General features: G+C 38.2%; 1 pseudogene; it reads right to left on the reverse strand.

Moving 5' to 3' along the window:
- Nucleotides 1-19,414: 19,414 nt before the first annotated feature.
- Nucleotides 19,415-19,674, reverse strand: LOC103071745 (cytochrome c oxidase subunit 6B1 pseudogene; annotated as a pseudogene).
- Between the last annotated feature and the right edge of the window lie 4,956 nt (nt 19,675-24,630).

Here is a 24,630-nt window from a genome sequence, read left to right on the forward strand (position 1 = left end):
TTTTAATTATGGAAAAAAGTCTTTGTTAAATAGGTACTGTGCTATCTGCTAGGGATAAAAAGATGAATAACATATGGTCTGTATATTAAAGTCTAGTAGGATAAGCATCATAGTCTTGTAGGTAAGCATCATAACTACCACATCATGACAAATCTAGAATAGAGCAAATGATGCTATAGGAGCAGAGAGAAATACCTAAGTATGTTTGGTGTGTATTAGAGGTGGTTTACAGAGGAGACATTTGACTTAAAACTCAAAGATGTGAAAAGGCACAAAGTAATGAAAGCATGTGGTGGGTTTTATTAAGGTGCAAGTGACCTAGTGTGGGGCCGCAGGTAGTTTTGGAGGGAAGTGGGGCATAAGCTGGAGGGGTAAGTAGGGGCTGTGTCATGAAGGATCTTAAAAGTCAGAAAGGAAATTAAGACTATACATTGTAGGTAACAGAAAGCCATTTAATAATTTTAAGCTGTTAAATATCTTTGGCTCAGTTGTGAAGGATGGATTTGGGAGAGCAGCTTGAGTGAGGCTGCAGGTTCATCAGCTAGAAGGTCTTGTAGGCATCTAGATGAGAATTGAGAACAGCAGTGGTAGGGATGGAAAAAAGTGGATAGAATAGAGAACTATACAGACATTTTCCTCTGGTTGAAAAGCCCTATCTCTGTAGTCTTATCTTCTCCTTGCCTACTGTGCACCTGTCACACTGGCCTACTTTTAGATTCCTTCCCTTAGAGCCTTTACATGTACTCTTCCATTTACCTGTTACTTTTCTGAGAGGTCTTTCCTGATCACACTGTCCAGTTAGCGAGGTCAGGTATTATCATAGCACCTTGTTATTTTATTCTGTAGAGTTTAATTTTTCTTCCCTCCCTTCCTTCCCTCCCTCTGTCTCTTCCTTTCTTCATATTAGTCCCCCTTACTGGTCTGGAGGTTATGTGAGATCTGATTCCTTTTAATTAATTAATTAATTAATTTATTAACCGTGGGTCGGTTTCTGGTCTCTCTCTGTTCTGTTGGTCTAAATGTCTGTCTTTATACCAGTATGTATTGTCTTCATTACTGTTTCTTTATAGCAAGCCTTGCAATCAGGTAGTGTTTTTCCTTTACCATTGTATTTTTATCAAAATTGTTTTGGTTATTTTATATCCTTAGCATTTTCTTATAAATTGTGGAATAAGAGTGTCAGTTTCTACAAAAGGCCTGATAGGGAGAATTGACATTTTAATAATAGTGAGTCTTCTCATACTTTAACATGGCATATCTCTTCTTTTTTTTTTTTTTTTTTTTTTTTTGTGGTACGCGGGCCTCTCACTGTTGTGGCCTCTCCCGCTGCGGAGCACAGGCTCCGGACGTGCAGGCTCAGCGGCCATGGCTCACGGGCCCAGCTGCTCCGCGGCATGTGGGATCTTCCCAGACCGGGGCACGAACCCTTGTCCCCTGCATCGGCAGGCGGACTCTCAACCACTGCACCACCAGGGAGGCCCGGCATATCTCTTCTTTATTTAAATATCTTTAGGGGTTTTTTTGCAGTGTTTTGTAAGTTTCATTTTATAGGTATTGCTCACATTTTGTTCAGTTGATCCCCCAAGTATTTCATGTTTTTTGATGCTAACTATTGTCAATGATACTGTTTTGTTTGTTTGTTGTTTTTGCGGTACGTGGGCCTCTAACTGTTGTGGCCTCTCCCGTTGCGGAGCACAGGCTTCAGACGCGCAGGCTCAGCGGCCATGGCTCACGGGCCCAGCCACTCTGCGGCATGTGGGATCTTCCAGGACCAGGGCACGAACCCGCGTCCCCTGCATCAGCAGGTGGACTCTCAACCACTGCGCCACCAGGGAAGCCCAATGATACTGTATTTTAAATTTTCTTTTTCAAAATTGTTTCTTGATAGTATATAAAAATGCAATACAAAGTTGACCTTGTATTCTATCTTACTGCATTCACTTTGCAGTTCTGGTAGCTTTTATGTGGATTCTTTAGGATTTTCTTAATACTTAATCATCATGTCTACAGAGAAAGCCAGTTTTGCTTCTTCATTTCCAATCAGTATTCCTTTAGTTTTTTCTTGCCTTATTGCACTAGCTAGATTAGTGCTCTTCACTAGAAATAATGTAAGCCACATGTGTAATTTTAAGTTTCCTAGTAGCTCCACACTAAGAAGTAACAAAAACTGTCATTAAATTTCATACCTTTAATACATTTTTTATTCTACTACGTCCAAAATATTAACATGTGTTGTAGTTTCTCTAGGGTAGCCATAACAAATAACCACAAACCATGTGGTTTAATTAACAAATTTATTCTCTCACAGTTCTGGAAACTATAAGTCTAAAATCAAGGTGCCCCCTCTGAAGGCTCAGGAAAGAGTCTTTCCTTGCCTCTTCCTACTTTTGGTGGTTATTGGCAATTTATATATATAGGACTGTTTGGATTTTCTGTTTCTTCTTATGTCAGTTTTGGAAATTTCTGTCTTAAAAAAAATGTCCATTTCATCTACGTTGAAAATGGAATGAAAGTGTTTATAATATTTCCTTGTTATTTTTTAAATGTCTAAAGGATTTATAATGATGGACTTTCTTTCATTACTCATTGGTAATTTCTGCCTCCTGTTTTTTTTCTTGATTTAGAGGCATGGATTTCTATTGCTTGTCCATTTTCAATTTTACTGATTTCTCTTCTTTTAATTTTTTCCTCTACTTACTCTTGGTTTAATTTGCTTTTCTGTTTCTAACATCTCAAGGTGGACATTTAGATTACTGATTGAAAAGCTTTCCTCTTTTCTAATATAAGTAATAAAACAATAAATTTAGAAGAATTCCCTTCTAAACATTGCTTTAGCTGCGTCTCACAACTTGATTTCTGTTATTTTCATTTAGTTCAAAATATTTTCTAATTTCTCTTACCTTTTTTTTAAAAAATTTTTTGTGGTACGCGGGTCTCTCACTGTTGTGGCCTCTCCTGTTGCGGAGCACAGGCTCCGGACGCGCAGGCTCAGTGGCCATGGCTCACGGGCCCAGCCGCTCCGCGGCATGTGGGATCTTCCCAGGCCGGGGCACCCCTGCATCGGCAGGCGGACTCTCAACCACTGCACCAGCAGGGAAGCCCTACAGTTTCTTTTTTGATTAATGGATTATTTAGAAGAGTGTTGTTTAGTTTTGAAATATTGGGGAAATTTTATATAAGATATCTTTCTGTTGTTCCAAATTTAATTCCATGTTCTGTATGTTTTATAGTCTTTTATAATAAGTCCCCTGCATACAGATGAGTTCTGTTCCGAGAGCACATTCACAAGTCCAGTTTGTTTGTAAGTCAAACAAAGTTAGCCTAGGCACCCAACTAACACAATCAGCTATATAGTACTGTACTATAATAGGCTTATAATACTTTTCACACAAATAATACATAGAAAACAAACACAATAAATAAAGAAAACATTTTTAATCTTACGGTACAGTACCTTGAAAAGTACAGTACAACAGCTGGCTTACAGGGGCTGGCATCAAGTGAACAGGCAAGAAGAGATACTGACTGGAGGAGCGAGAGGAGGTGGGAGATGGTGGAGCTGAAGGATCATCAGCAATAGGGGATGGAGGGCAGGCTGCAATTTCATTCATGCCTGACGTTGATGGCACAGGTTCTGGTTCCTTGCTGGATTCAGTTCTATCTACCCTCTTGAGAAAACGTTCCAGTGATGTCTGGATAGTAGGTCTTTTTTCCTGTCATAGATGACACGGTAGCACTGGACTGCATTCTGAACAGCTGCTGCAAACTTTGTGTACCGTTCTATGTTTGAGTGCTGTGCCTCAAAAACTAACAGTGCCTCCTCAGATAAAGAAAATCCCCTTGCCATTTCCTGCGTCGTCAATCTCTTCAGTTCTTCAGTTACTTTTTCTTCCTCTTGTCTCTCTTCGTCCTTTCTCTGGGCCTCCAATTCCATCAGGTCTTCATTAGTAAGCTCTTCATGTTGCACAGCAACAGTACTGTACAGTAAAGTACACAAAAGCACAACCACTTGTAGAGGATGCAGGCACATGACAATGTACGCCAGATACTTGAAATAATTTACGTGATTGGACATGTAAACACATGTTCGTGTCTTTGAAAGTTCGAAACCTGAAAGTTTGTATGTATAGGGGACTTACTGTAAATTTATCCAGGCTTGTTTTATGGGCCAGCATATGGTTTATCTCGGTGAATGTTCTGTGTGTAGTTGAAGAGATTGTGGATTTTTGCTGTTGTTGGATGGAGTGTTCTATAAATACTAATTATGTCAAGTTAGTTGATAGTGTTCTTCAAATTTTATGTATCCTTACTGATTTTCTGCATACCTGTTTTATGAATTACTGAATGAGGAGTGTTGAATTCTCTTTAATTATGGATCTGTTTATTTCTCCTTTAACTTGTCAGTTTTTGCATATATAATGCTCTCTTGTTAGATGTGTACATGTTTAGGATTATGTCTTGATGATTTAACTTTTATTGTTATTATGAAATGTTTCTCGTTATCCCTGCTCTGAAGTCTACCTGTTATTAATATGGCCACTCTAGCTTTCTTATGATTAAAATGTACATAACATATATTTTTGCATCCTTGTACCTTTTCAAAAATACTTTTTAGAACAATTTTAGATTTACAGAAAAATTGAGAATATAGTACAGAGAGTTCTCTATACCCCAGACCCAGGTTCTTAACATCTTATATTAGTATGGTATGTTTGTTACAATTAATGAACCAATATTGATACGTTATTATTAACTAAAGTCTATAGTTTATTCAGATTTCCTTAGTTTTTAGCTAATGTTCTTTTTCTGTTCCAGGATCCCATCCAGATACCACTTCGTTACAGTTAGTTGTTGTGTCTCCATAGACTACTTTTGGGTGTAACAGTTTCTTAGATTATCCTTGTTCTTGATCACCATGACACTTTTGAGGAGAACTGGTCAGGCATTTTGCAGGATTTCCCTTTATTGGAATTCTTCTGATTTTTTTTTTTTTTTAAGGTTAGATTGTGAGGAAGATTGCAGAGATAAAGTGCCATTTTCGTTACGTCATCTCAGGGGTACATACTGTCAACATGACTTGTGATTTTGATGTTGGTTATGATTACCTGGCTGAGGTAGTGTTTATCATGTTCTTCACCGTAAAGTTACTCTCCTGCCCCTTTCCATTCTGTACTCTTTGGAAAGAAGTCAGTAAGCTTATCCCACACTTAAGGAGTAGGGGATTACACACTCCTTGAGGACAGACTATCTGCTTAAGTTATTTAGAATTCCTTTGCATGGGAGAGTTGTCTCTTTTTCTTCATTTATTAATTTATTCATATCATTAATTTATATCAGCATGGACTTACAGATATTTATGCTTTGGGTTATAATCCAGTACTACTTTATTTGTTCAAATTGTTCTAGCCTTGGCTCTTGGGAGCTCTTTTAGTTGGCTCTATGCTCCTTTGACATACACCCATAAATGTGGGTTTGTTGTTGTTCTTGTTTGTTTGCATGTTTGTTAATTCTGGCACTGAAAAAATGCTCCAGGCTCATTTTGGGTTTTTTTGTTTTTATTGTTTTTTTCACTTTGTTTTTTAAATTTTTTTCTCAATTTTAAAAAATTGAAGTATATTTGATTTACAATGTTGTGTTAGTTTCTGGTGAACAGCAGAGTGATTCAGTGATTGTGTGTGTGTGTGTGTGTGTGTGTGTGTGTGTGTATACATATATTTCAGAATTTCAGACGTGTGTGTGTGTGTATACATATATTTCAGATTCTTTTCCCTTATAGGTTATTAAAAATACTAAGTGTATTTCCCTGTGCTATACGGTAGGTCCTTGTTGGTTATCAATTTTATATATAATAGTGTGTATATGTTAATCCCAAACTCCTAATTTGTCCCTACCCTCCCTTTCCCCTTTGGAAACCGTAAGTTTGTTTTCTGTGTCTGTGCAGGCTCATTTTGTATAAAGGTTTCCCCTGCTATATGAAGGTACTAGAGTGTTCCTGTGAAACCTTTCCTAAGCCGGAATGGTGTAAAGTGAAGAAACAGTTACTTTAGGACACATCTTGTTAACGGATGCACACAATAAATCAAGATGAAGCGCAGATGCTTACACAGTTCAAATCTATGTCAGCTTGATGCTGAGATGCAGAGTGTAGTTCCTGGGGAAGGAGCTTGGTGGTGCCATTCTCCTCTCTCTGCTTGGGGTGCACACTGCCTTTATAACTGCTTGCTGCAAAACAAATGCTGACTGAGTAATATTCCATTGTATATATGGGGATATATGTGTATGTATAGCTGCTTCACTTTGTTATAAAGCAGAAACTAACACACAGTTGTAAAGCATTTATACTCCAATAAAGATGTTAAAAAAATAAAACAAATGCTGAACGTTATTTTTGCTTTTCACCTCTTTCCATAAAAGTGTAATTTTTTTTCAGATTTCTTTTGGATTAGCAAAAATAGGTGCTTATGTAGGTCTTTTGTAAAAGTGAAGTGGCATATAGTGAACTTTTGAAAAGCAAAGGATACCTGTATTTCCTGTCCCAGTCCTATAATCAGTCATTTCTTCAAGAAGCCTTGGTTCCTCTTGTTGGAGGATGGTGTTAGAAAGCAAGATCCACATGCTTGGTGTGCTGATTGCTACTGGATGTCGTTGCTTCTATGTCTTCTTAGTTGATTGAGCAAGGAAATATACTTGTGTATAGTAACCCATTGTATACCTATATCTATAACTCTTCTATATGTCACCATCTGTATTTATATTAAACTAAATATGAATTCATAGTGAGCTCCAACTTTAATCCATTACTACCTGGATACTCCTCCCCTTGCTTATCTGTAAATACCTGCTCCGACAATGAGAAACCTGGCTCCCACCATCTGTCATCCATTTATGTAATGGTTCAGTTCCAGTATACATGTATAGCAGTATCAGAAGTGTTAACTCATACCCCTGTGTGAAACAGTTTTATCAGCTAGAGTGCCTATTTGCAGTTCCTGTTGCTTTTAGTTTTAAAGACTCTACTCATTTCTAAAGTTACTTTGGCCAGCATCTTGCCACCCCTCCACCCCTACCCCTTCAGTGAGGTTGTTTTCAAACATTTGTAGTAGTTATATTCTCTTGACCTACTCCACATTCCTTCAGTGGATCCCATGACCTCCTCAATGGTTTTGATAATTTTGCATACATTAAAGCTCGCTCTCTGTGTTGTGAATTTTGACAAATGTGTAATGTCATGTATCTACCATTATAGTATCATATTGAATAGTTTTATATCTGTAGAAGTTTCCACACTTCAGTTCTTCAGCCCTCTCTGCCAAACCCCAAAACCCTGGAAACCACTGATCTCTTTTTACTGTTTCTGTAGTTTTTGCCTTTTATAGAATGTCATGTAAGAGGAATCATATTAGCCTTTCAGACTGCCTTCATTCACTTTGCAATATGCATTTAAGGTTCCTCCAAGTCTTTTTGTGGCTTGATAGCTCATTTATCACTGAATGTATCAGGTTTTTGTTTTATCTGTTCACCTATTGAAGGACATTTTCTTTGCTTCCAGTTTTTGGTGATTATGAATAAAGCTGCTGTAAACATTGTATGTAGGTTTTGTATGGACATAAATTTTCAAATCAGTCGGGTAAATACCTAGGCGTGTGATTGCTGAATCATACAGTAAGCTTATGTTTAGCTTTGTAAGAAACTGTCAAACTGTCTTTCAGAGTGGCTGTTCCATTTTGCATTCCCATCAGCAGTGAATGAAAGATTCTGTTCCACATCTTCATCAGCATTTGGTTTTGTCAGTTTAAGAAATTTTTTAGCCATTCTGATAAGTCTGTATTGCCATCTCATTATTTCAGTTTGCACTTCTCTAGTGACTAATGATGTTGAGCATTTTTTCATATACATATTAGCCGTATGTATATATTCTCTGGTGAAGTATATGTTCAGATCTTTTGCCCATTTCTTAATTGGGTTGTCTGTTTTCTTACTGTTTAGTTCTGTGTGTTTTTGGTGTATTTTGGATACCAGCTCTTTATCAGATATGTTTTTTGCAAATATTTTATCACATTCTGTGGCTTGTCTTTTCATTCTCTTAACAGTGTCTTTAACAGAGCAGAAGTTTGTAGTAAAGTCTACCTTGTCAGTTTTTTTTTTGGTGGATTGTGCTTTTGGTGTTGTATCTAAAAATTCGTCACCAAACCCAAGATCACATATAGATTTTTCTCCTGTGTTTTCTTCTAGAAGTTTTATAGTATTGTATTTTATATTTAGGTATATGATTCATTTTGAATTATTTTTTGTAGAAAGTGTAAGGTCTCAGTCTCTTTTTTGCATATGGGCATCTAATTTTCCCACTACTACTTGTTGAGGCTATCTTTTCTCCATTGAATTGTCTTTGCTCCTTTGTCAAAAGTCAGTCATTCTTTTACTTTTAATGCATTTGTGTCTTTATATTTAAAACTTCTTTCCTGTAGATGGCTTAGAATTGAGTCTTTCTTTTTTATAACCCAGTCTAATAGTTTCTGTCTTTATTTAGGAGTGGTTAGACCACTTGACAATTTACTTTTGAAAATCAGCTTAATTGAGATATAATTTGTATACCATAAAATTCATCTATTTAAAGGGTTCGATTCAGTGGCTCTTAGAATATTTACAGAGTTTTACAGCCATTGGCGTAATCTAATTTAGAGCATTTTCATCATGCCAGAGGGAAATCTTATGTCCATTCATAGTCACTATCCAATCCCCCTCTCTCCCACCCCAGCCCTAGGTAACTAATCTATTTTTTGTTTCTATAGATTTGCCTATTCTGGACATTTCATTTAAATGAAATCATATAGTATGTGATCTTTTGTGACTGGCTTCATTCATTTAGGATAATGTTTTTGAGGTTTACTCATGTTGTACATATCAGTACTTCATTCCTTTTTAAAAAAATTGTGGCAAAACTCACATAATATAAAATTCACCATGTTAACAACTTGAAAATCTACAGTTCAGTGGCATTTAGTACATTCTCAATGTTACGCAACTGTCATCACCATCTAGTCCCAGAATGTTTTTATCACCTGAAAGGAAATCTTTTTTCCTTTAATCAGTCATTCCCCATTCCCCTTCCCGCCTCCTTCCCCCTCCTGACAACCACTACTTGGCTTGCTTTCTCTGTAGATTTGCCTATTCTGGATATTTACTGTAAATGGAATAGTACAATGTTTGACTTTTGTGTCTGGCTTCTTTCACTTAGCATAATGCTTTCTAGATTCGTCCACATCACAGCTATCAGTAGTACTTCATTCCTTGTTATGGCCGAATAATACTCCATTGCATGGAGATTCCCCATCATGAGTTGACGGACATTCGGGTTGTTTCTACATTTTGGCTATTTTGAGTAGTGTTGCTATGAATATTGTATCCAAGTTTTTTTTTTTGCGATACGTGGGCCTCTCACTGTTGTGGCCTCTCCCGTTGTGGAGCACAGGCTCTGGACGCGCAGGCTCAGCGGCATGGCTCACGGGCCCAGCCGCTGTACGGCATGTGGAATCTTCCCAGACCGGGGCATGAACCCGTGTCCCCTGCATCGGCAGGCAGACTTTCAATCACTGCGCCACCAGGGAAACCCCTGTATCCAGGTTTTTATATGGACTTTTTATTCAGGTTTATTTGTATTTAAAAAAATTGAGGTATAGATGATGTACAATATAAGTTTCAGGTGTACAGTGCAGTGATTCACAAGTTTTAAAAGTTATACTCCATTTATGGTTATAAAATACAGGCCGTGTTCCTGTGCCGCACAGTATATCCTTGTAGCTTATTTATTTTATACATAGTAGCTTGTACCATTTGATCCCCAGCCCCTATCTTGCCCCTACCCCCTTCCCTCTCCCCAGTGGTAACCACTAGTTTGTTCTCTACCTCTGTGAGTCTGTTTTTTTTTTTGTTATATTCACTAGTTTATTTTTTAGACTCCACATATAATGCCGTACAGTAATTTGTCTTTCTCTGTCTGACCTGTTTCACTAAGCATAATGCCCTCCTCCAGGTCTATCCACGTTGCTGCAGACGGCAAAATTTCATTCTTTTTTATGGCTGCATAGTATTCCACTGTGTGTGTGCTCCCTGCCCCTGCCACACACACCACACGTCTCCTTTATCTTTTCATCTGTTGATGGGCACTTAGGTCGCTTCCATATTTTGGCTATCGTAAATAATGCTGCTGTGAACACTGGGGTGCATGTATCTTTTTGAATTCGTGTTTTCTTTTTTTTTTTTCAAATATATGCCCAGCAGTGGAATTGCTGGGTCATATGGTAGTTTTATTTTAGTTTTTTGAGGAACCTCCATAGTGTTTTCCGCAGTGGTGGCACCAATTTACATTCCTACCAACGGTGTGTGAGGGTTGCCTTTTCTCCACACCCTCACCAACATTTGTTATTTGTAATCTTTTTGATAATAGCCATTCTGACCAGTGTAAGGTGATATCTCATTGTGGTTTTGATTTGCATTTCCCTGAGGTGAGCAATGTTGAGCATCTTTTCAAGTACCATGGACATATATTTTCATTTGTCTTGGTAGACTACTTAAGTTTAGTGAAATTATTGGTATGGTTGGGTTTGCGTGTATTATTTTTCTATCTTTTTTTTTTTTTATCATTGAAGAAAAGTCACTTTATTTGAGCTAAGAAAAGGGCACTTGACCACTTATATTTACCAAAGAGAGTGTTCAGTATGACTCCATCATGAACTTTATTCTGCTAATGGGAGCAGGATAGGTATCACTGTTTGAGACAACTATGTTTTCTTAAGGTTTTTTATTTTTATACAGCAGGTTCTTATTAGTTATCAGTTTTATACACATCAGTGTATACATGTCAATCCCAATCGCCCAATTCATCACACCCCCTGCACCACCCCTCCGCTTTCCCCCCTTGGTGTCCATATGTTTGTTCTGTATATCTGTGTCTCAATTTCTGCTCTGAAAACCGGTTCATCTGTACCATTTTTCTAGGTTCCACATATATGCGTTAATATATGCTATTTGTTTTTCTCTTTCTGACTTACTTCACTCTGTATGACAGTCTCTAGATCCATCCACGTCTCAGCAAATGACCCAATTTTGTTCCTTTTTATGGCTGAGTAATACTCCATTGTATATATGTACCACATCTTCTTTATCCATTCGTCTGTCGATGGGCATTTAGGTTGCTTCCATGACCTGGTCATTGTAAATAGTGCTGCAATGAACATTGGGGTACATGTGTCTTTTTGAATTGTGGTTTCTCTGGGTATGTGCCCAGTAGTGGGATTGCTGGATCATATGGTAATACTATTTTTAGTTTTTAAAGAAACCTCCATACTGTCCTCCGTAGTGGCTGTATCAGTTCACATTCCCACCAACAGAGCAGTAGGGTTCCCTTTTCTCCACACCCTCTCCAGCATTTGTTGTTTGTAGATTTTCTGATGAAGCCCATTCTCACTGGTGTAAAGTGATACCTCATTGTAGTTTTGATTTTCATTTCTCTAATAATTAGTGATGTTGAGCAGCTTTTCATGTGCTTCTTGGCCACCTGTATATCTTCTTTGGAGAAATGTCTGTTTAGATCTGCCCAGTTTTGGATTGGGTTGTTTGTTTTTTTAATACTGAGCTGCATGAGCTGTTTATATATTTTGGAGATTAATCCTTTGTCCGTTGATTCGTTTGCAAATGTTTTCTCCCATTCTGAGGGTTGTCTTTTTTTCTTGTTTATGGTTTCCTTTGCTGTGCAAAAGCTTTTAAGTTTCATTAGGTCCCATTTGTTTATTTGTGTTTTTATTTCCATTACTCTAGGAGGTGGATCAAAAAAGATCTTGCTGTGATTTACGTCAAAGAGTGTTCTTCCTCTGTTTTCCTCTAAGAGTTTAATAGTGTCCGTTCTTACATTTAGGTCTCCAATCCATTTTGAGTTTATTTTTGTGTATGGTGTTAGGGAGTGTTCTAATTTCATTCTTTTACATGTAGCTGTCCAGTTTTCCCAGCACCACTTACTGAAGAGACTGTCTTTTCTCCATTGTATAACCTTGCCTCCTGTGTCATAGATTAGTTGACCATAGGTGCGTGGGTTTACCTCTGGGCTTTCTATCTTGTTCCATTGATCTATGTTTCTGTTTTTGTGCCACTGTCATATTGTCTTGATTACTGTAGCTTTGCAGTATAGTCTGAAGTCAGGGAGTCTAATTCCTCCATCTCCTTTTTTTTCCCCTCAAGACTGCTTTGGCTATTCGGGGTCTTTTGTGTCTCCATACAAATTTTAAGAGTTTTTGTTCTAGTTCCGTAAAAAATGCCATTGGTAATTTGATAAGGATTGCATTGAATCTGTAGATTGCTTTGGATAGTATAGTCATTTTCACAATATTGATTCTTCCAATCCAAGAACATGGTGTATCTCTCCATCTCTTGGTATCATCTTTAATTTCTTTCATCAGTGTCTTATAGTTTTCTGCATATGGGGCTTTTATCTCCCTAGGTAGGTTTATTCCTAGGTATTTTATTCTTTTTGTTGCAGTGGTAAGTGGCAGTGTTTCCTTAACTTCTCTTTCAGATATTTCATCATTAGTGTATAGGAATGCAAGAGATTTCTGTGCATTAATTTTGTATCCTGCAACTTTACCAGATTTATTGATTAGCTCTAGTAGTTTTCTGGTGGTATCTTTAGGATTCTCTATGTATAGTATCATGTCATCTGCAAACAGTGATAGTTTTACTTTTTCTTTTCCAATTTGTATTCCTTTTATTTCTTTTTCTTTGATTGCTGAGGCTAGGACTTCCAAAACTATGTTGAATAATAGTGGTGAGAGTGGACATCCTTGTCTTGTTCCTGATCTTAGAGGAAATACTTGAAGTTTTTCACGATTGAGTATAATGTTTGCTGTGGGTTTGTCATATATGGCCTTTATTATGTTGACGTAGGTTCCCTCTATGCCCACTTTCTGGAGAGTTTTTATCATAAATGGGTGTTGAATTTTGTCAAAAGCTTTTTCTGCATCTATTGAGATGATCATATGGTTTTTATTCTTCCATTTGTTAATATGGTGTGTCACAGTGATTGATTTGCATATATTCAAGAATGCTTGCATCCCTGGGATAAATCCCACTTGATCATGGTGTATGATCTTTTTAATGTGTTGTTGGATTCTGTTTGCTAGTATTCTGTTGAGGATTTTTTCATCTATATTCATCAGTGATATTGGTCTGTAATTTTCTTTTTTTGTAGTATCTTTGTCTGGTTTTGGTATCAGGGTGATGGTGGCCTCATAGAATGAGTTTGGGAGTGTTCTTTCCTCTGCAATTTTTTGGAAGAGTTTGAGAAGGATGGGTGTTAGCTCTTCTCTAAATGTTTGATAGAATTCACCTGTGAAGCCGTCTGGTCCTGGACTTTTGTTTGCTGGAAGATTTTTAATCACAGTTTCAATTTCATGACTTGTGATTGGTCTGTTCATATTTCCTATTTCTTTCTGGTTCAGTCTTGGAAGGTTATACCTTTCTAAGAATTTGTCCATTTCTTCCAGGTTTTCCATTTTACTGGCATAGAGTTGCTTGTAGTAGTCTCTCAGGATGCTTTGTATTTCTGTGGTGTCTGTTGTAACTTCTTTTTCATTTCAAATTTTATTGATTTGAGTCCTCTCCCTCTTTTGATGAGTCTGGCTAACGGTTTATCAATTCTGTTTATCTGCTCAAAGAACAAGCTTTTAGTTTTATTGATCTTTGCTATTGTTTTCTTTGTTCCTGTTTCATTTATTTCTGCTCTGATCTTTATGATTTCTTTCCTTCTGCTAACTTTGGGTTTTGTTTGTTCTTCTTTCTCTAGTTCCTTTAGGTGTAAGGTTAGATTATTTATTTGAGATTTTTCTTGTTTCTTGAGGTAGGCTTGTATAGCTATAAACTTACCTCTTCGAACTGCTTTTGCTGCATCCCGTAGGTTTTGGATTGTTGTGTTTTCATTGTCATTTGTCTCTAGGTATTTTTTGATTTCCTCAGTGACCTCTTGGTTATTTAGTAACGTAGTGTTTAACCTCCATGTCTTAGTGTTTTTTACGTTTTTTCCCCTGTAATTAATTTCTAATCTCATAGCGTTGTGGTCTGAAAAGATGCTTGATATGATTTCAGTTTTCTTAAATTTCCTGAGGCTTGATTTGTGACCCAAGGTGTGATCTATCCTGGAGACTGTTCCGTGCGCACTTGAGAAGAAAGTGTAATCTGCTGTTTTTGGATGGAATGTCCTATAAATATCAATTAAATCTATCTGGTCTGTTGTGTCATTTAAAGCTTCTGTTTCCTCATTTATTTTCATTTTGAATGATCTGTCCATTGGTGTAAGTGAGGTCTTAAAATCCCCCACTGTTATTGTGTTATTGTCCATTTCCTCTTTTACAGTTGTTAGCAGTTGCCTTATTTATTGAGGTGCTCCTATGTTGGGTGCATATATATTTATAATTGTTATATCTTCTTGGATTGATCCCTTGATCATTATGTAGTGTCCTTCCTTGTCTCTTGTAACATTTTTTATTTTAAAGTCTATTTTATCTGATATGAGTATTGCTACTCCAGCTTTCTTTTGGTTTCCATTTGCATGGAATATCTTTTTCCATCCCCTCACTTTGTGTGTATGTGTCCCTAGGTCTGAAGTGGGTGTCTTGTAGACAGCATATATATGGGTTGTGTTTTTGTATCCATTCAGCAAGCCTGTGTCTTTTGGTTGGAGCATTTAATCCATTCACGTTTAAGGTAATTATTGATATGTAGGTTCCTATGACCATTTTCTTAATTGTTTTGGGTTTGTTTTTGTAGGTCCTTTTCTTCTCTTGTGTTTCCCACTTAGAGAAGTTCCTTTAGCATTTGTTGTAGAGCTGGTTTTGTGGTGCTGAATTCTCTTAGCTTTTGTTTGTCTGTAAAGCTTTTGATTTCTCTATCGAATCTGAATGAGATCCTTGCCAGGTAGAGTAATCTTGGTTGTAGGTGCTTCCCTTTCATCAATTTAAGTATATCATGCCACTCCCTTCTGGCTTGTAGAGTTTCTGCTGAGAAATCAGCTGTTAACATTATGGGAATTCCCTTGTATGTGATTTGTTGTTTTTCCCTTGCTGCTTTCAGTAATTTTTCTTTGTCTTTAATTTTTGCCAATTTGATTACTTTGTGTCTCGGCGTGTTTCTTCTTGGGTTTATCCTGTATGGGACTTGCTGTGCTTCCTGGACTTGGGTGGCTATTTCCTTTCCCCTATTAGGGAAGTTTTCGACTATAATCTCTTCAAATGTTTTCTCTGGTCCTTTCTGTCTCTCTTCTCCTTCTGGGATCCCTGTAATGTGAATGTTGTTGTATTTAATGTTGTCCCAGAGGTCTCTTAGGCTGTCTTCATTTCTTTTCATTCTTTTTTCTTTATTCTGTTCTGCAGCAGTGAATTCCACCATTCTGTCTTTCAGTTCCCTTATCCGTTTTTCTGCCTCAGTTATTCTGCTATTGATTCCTTCTAGGGAAGTTCTCATTTCAGTTATTGTATTGTTCATCTCTGTTTGTTTGTTCTTTAATTCTTATAGGTCTTTGATGAACATTTCTTGCATCTTCTCGATCTTTGCCTCCATTTTTTTCCCTGAGGTCTTGGATCATCTTCACTATCATTATTCTGAATTCTTTTTCTGGAAGGTTGTCTATCTCCACTTCATTTAGTTGTTTTTCTGGGGTTTTATCTTGTTCCTTCATCTGGTACATAGCCCTCTGCCTTTTCATCTTGTCTATCTTTCTGTGAATGTGGTTTTTGTTCCACAGGCTCCAGGATTGTAGTTCTTCTTGCTTCTGCTGTCTGTTCTCTGGTGGATGAGGCTATCTAAGAGGCTTTTGCAGGTTTCCTGTTGGGAGGGACTGGTGGTGGGTAGAGCTGGGTGTTGCTCTGGTGGGTAGAGCTCAGTAAAACTTTAATCCGCTTGACTGCTGATGGGTGGGGCTGGGTTCCCTCCCTGTTGGTTGTTTGGCCTGAGGCAACCCAACATTGGAGCTTACCTGGGCTCTTTGGTGGGGCTAATGGTGGACTCTGGGAGGGCTCACGACAAAGAGTACTTCCCAGAACTTTTGCTGCCAGTGTCCTTATCCCCATGGTGAACCACAGCCACCCCCCACCTCTGCAGGAGACCCTCTAACACTAGCAGGTAGGTCTGGTTCAGTCTCCCCTGGGTTCACTGCTCCTTTCCTGGGGTCCCGATGTGCACACTACTTTGTGTGTGCCCTCCTAGAGTGGAGTCTCTGTTTCCCCCAGTCCTGTCTGAAGTCCTGCAATCAAATCCCACTAGCCTTCAAAGTCTGATTCTCTAGGAATTCCTCCTCCCGTTGCCGAACCCGCAGGTTGGGAAGCCTGAAGTAGGGCTCAGAACCTTCACTCCAGTGGGTGGACTTCGGTGGTATGTGTTCTCTAGTCTGTGAATCACCCACCCAGCAGTTATAGGATTTGATTTTGCTGTGAATGCGCCCCTCCTATCATCTCATTGTGGCTTCTCCTTTGTCTTTGGATGTGGGGTATCTTTTTTGGTGAGTTCCAGTGTCTTCCTGTCGATGATTGTCCAACAGCTAGTTGTGATTCTGGTGTTCTCACAAGGGGGAGTGAAAGCATGTCCTTCTACTCTGCTATCTTGGTTCAACTCCTGTTAAGGTTTCTCTCTGTTTTTTTTTTGAGGTACGCAGGCCTCTCACTGTTGTGGCCTCTCCCGTTGTGGAGCACAGGCTCCGGACGCGCAGCCTCAGCGGCCATGGCTCACGGGCCCAACCGCTCCGCGGCATGTGGGATCTTCCCGGACCGGGGCACGAACCTGTGTCCCCTGCATTGCCAGGCGGACTCAACCACTGTGCCACCAGGGAAGCCCCCTCTCTCTGTTTTTAGTGTCCTGTTTTTTGTTCCTTTTTGGATTGAGTGTATTTTACTCTTCCATTTCTCTCCATATTGGTTTATTAACTATACATCTTTTTAATTAAGTACTTGCCTTAGGGTTTCTTATATGCATCTTTAACTTTCAACAGTTTACCTAAAAGTGTTATACTACTTCATGTACTCCCTGGGACTCTTCTAATTTTGTATACTATCAGTCTCTTCCATTCTTCTTCATCATTAAAAAAGGGGATAATAGTAGTTATACCTTGTTGGGTTGTTAGGAGTATGAAATGAGTTAATGCATGTAAAATATTTAGAACATAGCTCATGCTTTTATTTATATTGGGAATAATAGAAGAAGACTTCATTAGATGTTCTTGAATCTGCAGATTGCAGGTTTCTCTTTAACTTGCCTCAACTACACCCAAGACTATTGGTTCTCAATTCTGACTGTATATTACAATTAACTGGGGAGCTTAAAATTTTTTGATGGGAGTGTGCCACCCTCAGAAATTCTTATTTTCTTGGTCTGATTTTTTAAAAAAGTATTCTGTTAGATTCAAATGTGCATTTAGAATAGAGAACCATTACCCTAGACTTTATCATCATGATCTATAACTTAAAGTATTTTAAGCATCTAATTCTGACTTCCATCTCTTTTTCTGCCAGCTCACATACTTTGATACCATATTTTGACACTTCTTGGATTCTATCTAGACCACTAGGCCATCAGTCACACAACTCTTTCACTGTCCATCATGCGCCTCATACAGTAACTTCTTTCCTTACCCAATTACATTGATTCATTGAATAAAAATGGTAATGCCTGCTAATGTTCTGTACTACTTTGTGAGGTCAGGTTATCATCTCTCTTGTTTCTTCCTTCGCTATAATTAGGGCAGAACTTCAGCCCTGATAAAACACAATTCGTTGCAAGCTCTGTGTTCCCTGAACCTCAGCAGCTGAGTGTGATTGGAGAAAACAAACAACAGTGCTGACTGGTCTCGCTTTAAATTTATGGCCACGAATATCCCTTCTGCCCTCAGTATTACCTAGTCATTTTGCTCTTCCACTTTCATTACTAAGAAGACTACTTAATCTCTTTTCTTTCCTTACTCTTTTCTCTCTCTCTTTCTCTCTCTATATATGCCACGTTCTCCATCTGTGCTGCGTTCTCTTGTCTATTTAAGGATTTTGCCTCTGATGTTATCCTTTCTGTGCCCTGCATCATCTTTCTTTCCTGCTGAATCATGTTTGCAAGCATAAGAACATGCTGTAACATCTCAAACTCTGTCTTTCTCTGTCTGTCTGTCTGTCTGTCTCTGTCTCTCACTCACACACGCACGCGCACACACACACACACCTTTCTTTCTCATGTAGAGAAAAATTTGTTGCAAAGACTTGCTCATACTTACTGTCTCTATTTTCTTACTTTGCGTTTTCTCTCCAACTCGCTCCAGGCTGGCTCTTCTCCACCTTCACCAGCTAAACCCATTCTAGTCAGTGTTGTCTGTCTTAAAAGTTCTCTACCTCTCATCAGCATGTGACACGATTGATCAGTCCCTAGTTTTGGGAAAACCTCACTTGGTTTTCTGGATGCCATATCATCCTGAATCTTATCTGATTTATGACAGTTCCTTCTCAGTCTTGTTTTCTAGCTTCTCTTCCCGTGCCTCAAAAGTTGGAGTGGGGCTTCCCTGGTGGCGCAGTGGTTGAGAGTCCGCCTGCCGATGTGGGGGACGCGGGTTCGTGCCCCGGTCCGGGAAGATCCCACATGCCGCGGAGCGGCTGGGCCCGTGAGCCATGGCCGCTGAGCCTGTGCGTCTGGAGCCTGTGCTCCGCAACGGGAGAGGCCACAGCAGTGAGAGGCCCGCATACTGCAAAAAAAAAAAAAAAAACCATACATAGCATGTATGCTTTCTGAAATTATTTATTTATAAGTCTATAGTTATTTACTGATTATTTCCCAACTATAATGTAAGCTCCATAAAGACATGACATTTGGTATTTTTATTGCTTTAATTCCTCGCATTTAGAACAAGGTCTGAGACTCAGTCATAGGTTATTAATGTACCAGTAATGATTGTTTGGCAAACATAAGAGCTCCTTCCCGTTAGCCACAAAACTGTAAAATACTTGTGAATAATCCTAACAAACAATGCAGAAGATCTGAGTGAAGAAAATCATGAGACTTTACTTAAAGGCTTAAAAAAAAAAATGACCTAAATAAAATGGAGAGCCATACCGTATGCACTTGACTGGAGAACTTAATATTGTAAAGTTGGCTCTTCTCTTTAAATAATCTGGGTTTTAGAGTTGTTCCTAACAGAGATCTCAACTTTTTTCCTCCTGAAACTTGGTAAGCTTGGATGAGTAAGCCTGGAAAGTTTTTTTGTTTTTTTTCCCACTCTTCCAATGAGTATTTATTATTAGTTAAGCCATGATTCAGGATCCTATGGTGGGGATCACTATGTACCCAGGTCCCCCTTCACCACCCTGAGCAGAAGGATGGAGGACAGAAGAGGAGAGGTGGAGCCAGTTCAGATCTTCCCTGGAAACATGCTTTCTGCCCAGCGGTAATCCCAGGTTGGCACCCAGGCTATAGGGCAGAGAGACTTGTACACACACCAGTATTATTCACACATGGGGACATCACCTCCTTTAGCAGACATTGCCTTCTCACAGTGGTGGAAGCCTAGGTAGTTCCGCCAGCAGTCCTGGTCTGGCTCTGGTTGGGGAAGTGGCTGTCAAAAGGAGCAGGCTGATAGTTCTTGATTTTGGAGTTGATGTCTTCTGCCATATTGCTAACTCCTAAAGACACCCCTGAAGCCGCTGGAAGCTCAATGTGACCCTCATCAAAGATGCCAGTCAAGCCTGGAAAGTTTTTCAAAGGGTGAAGAGGGAGTTTATCTACCACATCAAAAAACATATAGAACTGTTATAATTAGCTGTGGGTGGTACTAGCTTGGAAATTGGCTAATGAAACAAAATAGAGGTTAGATTTTTTTTTAGGATTATATAGGATTTTAGTATATATGATTTTAGTATTTAGTATGTAGATAAAGGTGAGAAAAGAATTCATCAGTAAGTTAACCGTTCCATTATAAGTAGATGACATGATTATACATGCTATAGAGCATTTGTAAAGCAGTGATACCCATTAAGTTTATCTGAGGTGTGTAGGGCTCTTGCAGTTAAGGATCTAGTTAACGTATGCCTTTAGGTCATCTTCTGTTTCATAAAATATTTCCCTCGCTTCATGGATTCATTTTTTGATCTGATAATGTGATTACCTCTCTTCCTTTTAATTTGTTATTACTTCCATTGTGTATTTAGTAGTCAAATAAACTTAACAGAATTTTAAAAATAAACTCTCATTAAACGGACTCTGAATGAGAGACTGAAATGCATTAAGTATGTATGTTTTGCTGCTTTGTGATAACTATTGCAGTTCTTAATGGCTGGTTCTTGGCTGTATATGAATTGGTGAGGTTTCCAGATAGCTGAGTTTCAGAAACTTGTGAAGTGTTATTTTACTCTGTGACTTTGTGCTCAAAGTGAATAAAGTTTAGGTTTGATTTAGCTTTTAAAGAAAACAAAGGAAAAAACTCCCTGGGGGAGAATTGATCAGGTCTTTGTATTTCTCTCTCTCTCTGTGTACATATACATATATACACATATATGTATATACAAATATATGTACATATATATACAAAATAATTTAGCACATTTTATATTCTAGTTTTCCAACATTGTAGAGAGTGTAGCTAAAATTGGGAATATTCAGATTAGCAATGATGCTTTTCTGTATACTTCTTGAGTTGAAAGCAGTGTTATTTCACTCTTATTTTCATACTTTTTCCACTTTCCTCCATTTCCCCCTATACTTATGTTGAAACCTCAAAGGTTAGGAACTGCTTTAATAAAAACTTTTTACTTTGAGCAAGATTTGGGCTATCGTAATGCGCTCCATTATACCCTTCACTGAGATTTATAGGACCATGATGAACCATTTACCACATTGGCATTTTCTCTTTATGCATATTATTATTATTTAAAAAAATCTATTTTACTTATTTACTTTTGGCTGCGTTGGGTCTTCATTGCTGTGCGTGGGCTTTCTCTCATTGCAGCGAGCGGGGCCTACTCTTCATTGCAGTGTGAGGGCTTCTCATTGCGGTGGCTTCTCTTGTTGAGGAGCACAGGCTCTAGGTGTGCGGGCTTCAGTAGTTGTGGCACGTGGGCTCAGTAGTTGTGGCTCACAGGCTCTAAAGCGCAGGCTCAGTAGTTGTGTCACACGGGCTTTGTTGCTCCACAGCATGTGGGATCTTCCCGGACCAGGACTCGAACCCATGTCCCCTGCATTGGCAGGTGGATTCTTAACCACAGTGCCACCAGGGACGTCCCTAATCAGGTCAATATTTTTAAAATGAAATTTAGAAATTGTTCTTTTCTTGATATTTAATCTTTAGAGTGAATATAGCCTGCTTATGTGTTTTGTTTGAACTTACTAGTGTTCTAGGATTTTGAATTAGTTGCTGATATTTTAAAACTTGGAGATTTACATTAAAAATCCAGATTCTTCCAATGCTCGAGTCTGTACAGTCAGGGTAAAGTTGGAAAGGAACTAACTGGGCTCTCTAAGGCCCTGGCAGTCACACTTGGCACGAGAGGTAGATGACACATGTTTAGGTCACAAGAGTTCTACCCTGGAATGTTGGGGAAAAAAATCCGGATTATGTTGGCTTCCCTTGAAAAGACAAAAAGGAAATTCTGGTTTTGCCCAGTCTGTTTGGCAACAGTTGGATGGATCTGACCAGTAGTGGCTGCCTGTGGTCTCTAGTTCCCACAACTCTTATATTTTGTATGACCCCTTTAAAGCATTTGTGTTTTCATCCTTTCTTTACAGCCCTCCTTCTTTACAAAACTTTCAGTTGCAGGTGCAACAGTAGAGAATTACACTGCTTTGTGTTCTTAAAAAGAAACTGATTTTATCTGAAATGACGTGCTTTTTCAATTTTGTAGCTCCATGACCCAGCCAGCATAACTGATGTTGATAATACTTTCTAAATGGAATCACTAAGGCACTATTTTAAATTGCTTTAATGTAGCAAATAACTTTGATAATACTCTAGTTTCTTTGTGGTTTAAACAGTGTTCATTTTTCATTCTGTATGGCTTGGAACACCAAGGAACACATAGTTTTGAACCTTTAAAAAACTCTTTGTGTTACAATGAGAGGAATTTTGTAAAATACATTTAGCCTTGTAAATTGAAGTTAATAATATTTTGTTGATATTAACAGTATTTATTTATTAAAATGTATGCCATTCTAAACAGTAAGGTGAAATGAAATTGATTCTGAAAGGTTATCTTGGCTATAGTTGGAAAATGAAGTCTAATGATATTTAACTATATATCTAAGTTTTTAATAAATATTTTAATATTTTTTAAAAGGTTTTGTTAATACAGACTCATTTTTACCAGAGATAAAGAAGGTCGTTTCGTAATGATAAAAAGGTCAGTTCATCGAAAGGACGTAGTAATTCTAAATAGTTATGCCCTTAATAACAGAGCTTCAAAGTACATGAAGCAAAAACTGATAGAACTGAAAAGAGAAATCAACAGATCTATAATTATAGTCAGAACTATAGTTTCAATACCACTCTGTTAAAAATTGATTGAACAAGTGGACAAAATCTGCAAGGATATATAGATTTGAACAACACTAATAACCTTCTTGACCTCTGTCCAACAACAAAACACACATTCTGCTAAAATGCACATTGTATAATTATCAAATAGACTATATTCTTAGCCATAAAACTAATCTCAATAAACATAAAAGACTTCAAGTCATACACAGTATATCCTCTTAGCACAGTGTAATTAAGTTAGAAGTCAGTAACCGAAAGATTCTCAGAAAATTTCCAAGTACAAAATTTGGAAACTGAAAAACATACTTTAAATAGCCCATTGGGGGCTTCCCTGGTGGCGCAGTGGTTGGGAGTCCGCCTGCCGATGCAGGGGACGCGGGTTTGTGCCCCGGTCCGGGAAGATCCCACATGCCGCGGAGCGGCTGGGCCCGTGAGCCATGGCCACTGAGCCTGTGCATCCGGAGCCTGTGCTCCACAACAGGAGAGGCCACAACAGTGAGAGGCCCGTGTACCGCAAAAAAAAAAAAAAAAAAAAAAAAAAAATAGCCCATTGGTCAAAGAAAATGAGAAATTTAAAAATATTTTGAACTGAATAAGAAGAAAACATACCTGAATCTGTGGGATGCCACTAAAACATTGTTTGGGGGGGGTGCATTTTAGCTCTAAATACCTACATTAGGAAAGAAGAAAGATCTCAAATCAATGGCCTCCACTTCCACTGTAGGAAAGTAGAAGAAGAAGAGCAAATTAAAGTCTACATAGGGACTTCCCTGGTGGTCCAGTGTTTAAGACTCCGGGCTCCCAGTGTAGGGAGCCTGGGTTGCATCCCTGGTCAGGGAATTAGATCCCACATGCTGCAACTAAGAGCCCACATGCCGCAACGAAGATCCCACATGTGGCAACAAAAATCCTGTGTGCACACAACTAAGACCCAGCACAGGCAAATAAATAAGTAAATAAATTTTAAAAAGTCTACATAAACAGGAAAGGAAGTAATAAAGTTCAAAGTAGAAATCAATGAAATAGAAAAGCAATAGAAAAAAACCCAGTGAAACTGAAAGCTGGTTCTTAGAGAAGATCAATAAAATTGACAGTTTTCTAGCCAGACTGATCAGGATAAAAAGAGAGAAGACACAGACTTACTGATATCAAGAATGAGAGATGTGACATCACTACATAATCTACAGATACTAAAAGGATAATAAGGGAATATTATGAAGAATTTTATACAGTAAATTACACAACTTAGATGAAATGGACAAATTCCTTGCCATAGACTCAATGTGTATGCCCTCTCCCAATTCTTATGTTAAAACGTTATCCCCAGTGTGATGGTATTTGGAGGTAGGACTTTGGGAGGTGCTTTGGTCATGTGGGTGAAACCCTCATGAATGGTATTAGTGTCTTTCTAAAAGAGACTCCAGGAAGACCCCTTCTTCCTTTCCACCGTGTGAAGTTACAGTGAAAAGACAGCCCTCTGTGAACTAGGAAGCCAGCCATCACTAGACACTGAATCTGCCAGTGCCTTGATCTTGGACTTCCCAGCCTCAAGAATTAAATTTTTTGTTGTTTATAAGTCACCCAACCTATGGTATAGCAGCCTGAATGGACTAAGACCTTCACAAACTATGAAAGTTTACTCAAGAAGAAATACGTGATCTGAATTGCCCTATGTGTTAAAGGAAATGAATTTATAGTTTAAAACCTACCCTCAAAGAAAACTCTAGACCCAGATAATTTCACAGGTGAATTCTATCAAACATTTAAGAGAATAGAATAATAACAATTCTATACAAACTCTTCCTGAAAATTGAAGAGGGGGAAAGTCTTCCCGACTCATTCTGTGAGACTGACATTACCTTGATGTGAAAACCAGATAAAGACATTACAAGAGGGAAAAACAAAACAAAACAAAACTATAGACCAGTATCCCTCATTAACATATATAAAATTTCAAACAAAATTTTAGTGAACAGAATCCAAGGATGTATGAAAAGGATAATGTATGCATGGAAAATAAGCACATGAAAAGGTGGTCAACATTACTAGTTATTAGAAAGATACAAATTAAAGCTATAGCTAAGTATCACTGTAGACAT

This window comes from Lipotes vexillifer, unplaced genomic scaffold (genome assembly GCF_000442215.2).
Source record: "Lipotes vexillifer unplaced genomic scaffold, Lipotes_vexillifer_v1.1 scaffold912, whole genome shotgun sequence".
Classification (NCBI taxonomy): domain Eukaryota; kingdom Metazoa; phylum Chordata; class Mammalia; order Artiodactyla; family Lipotidae; genus Lipotes; species Lipotes vexillifer.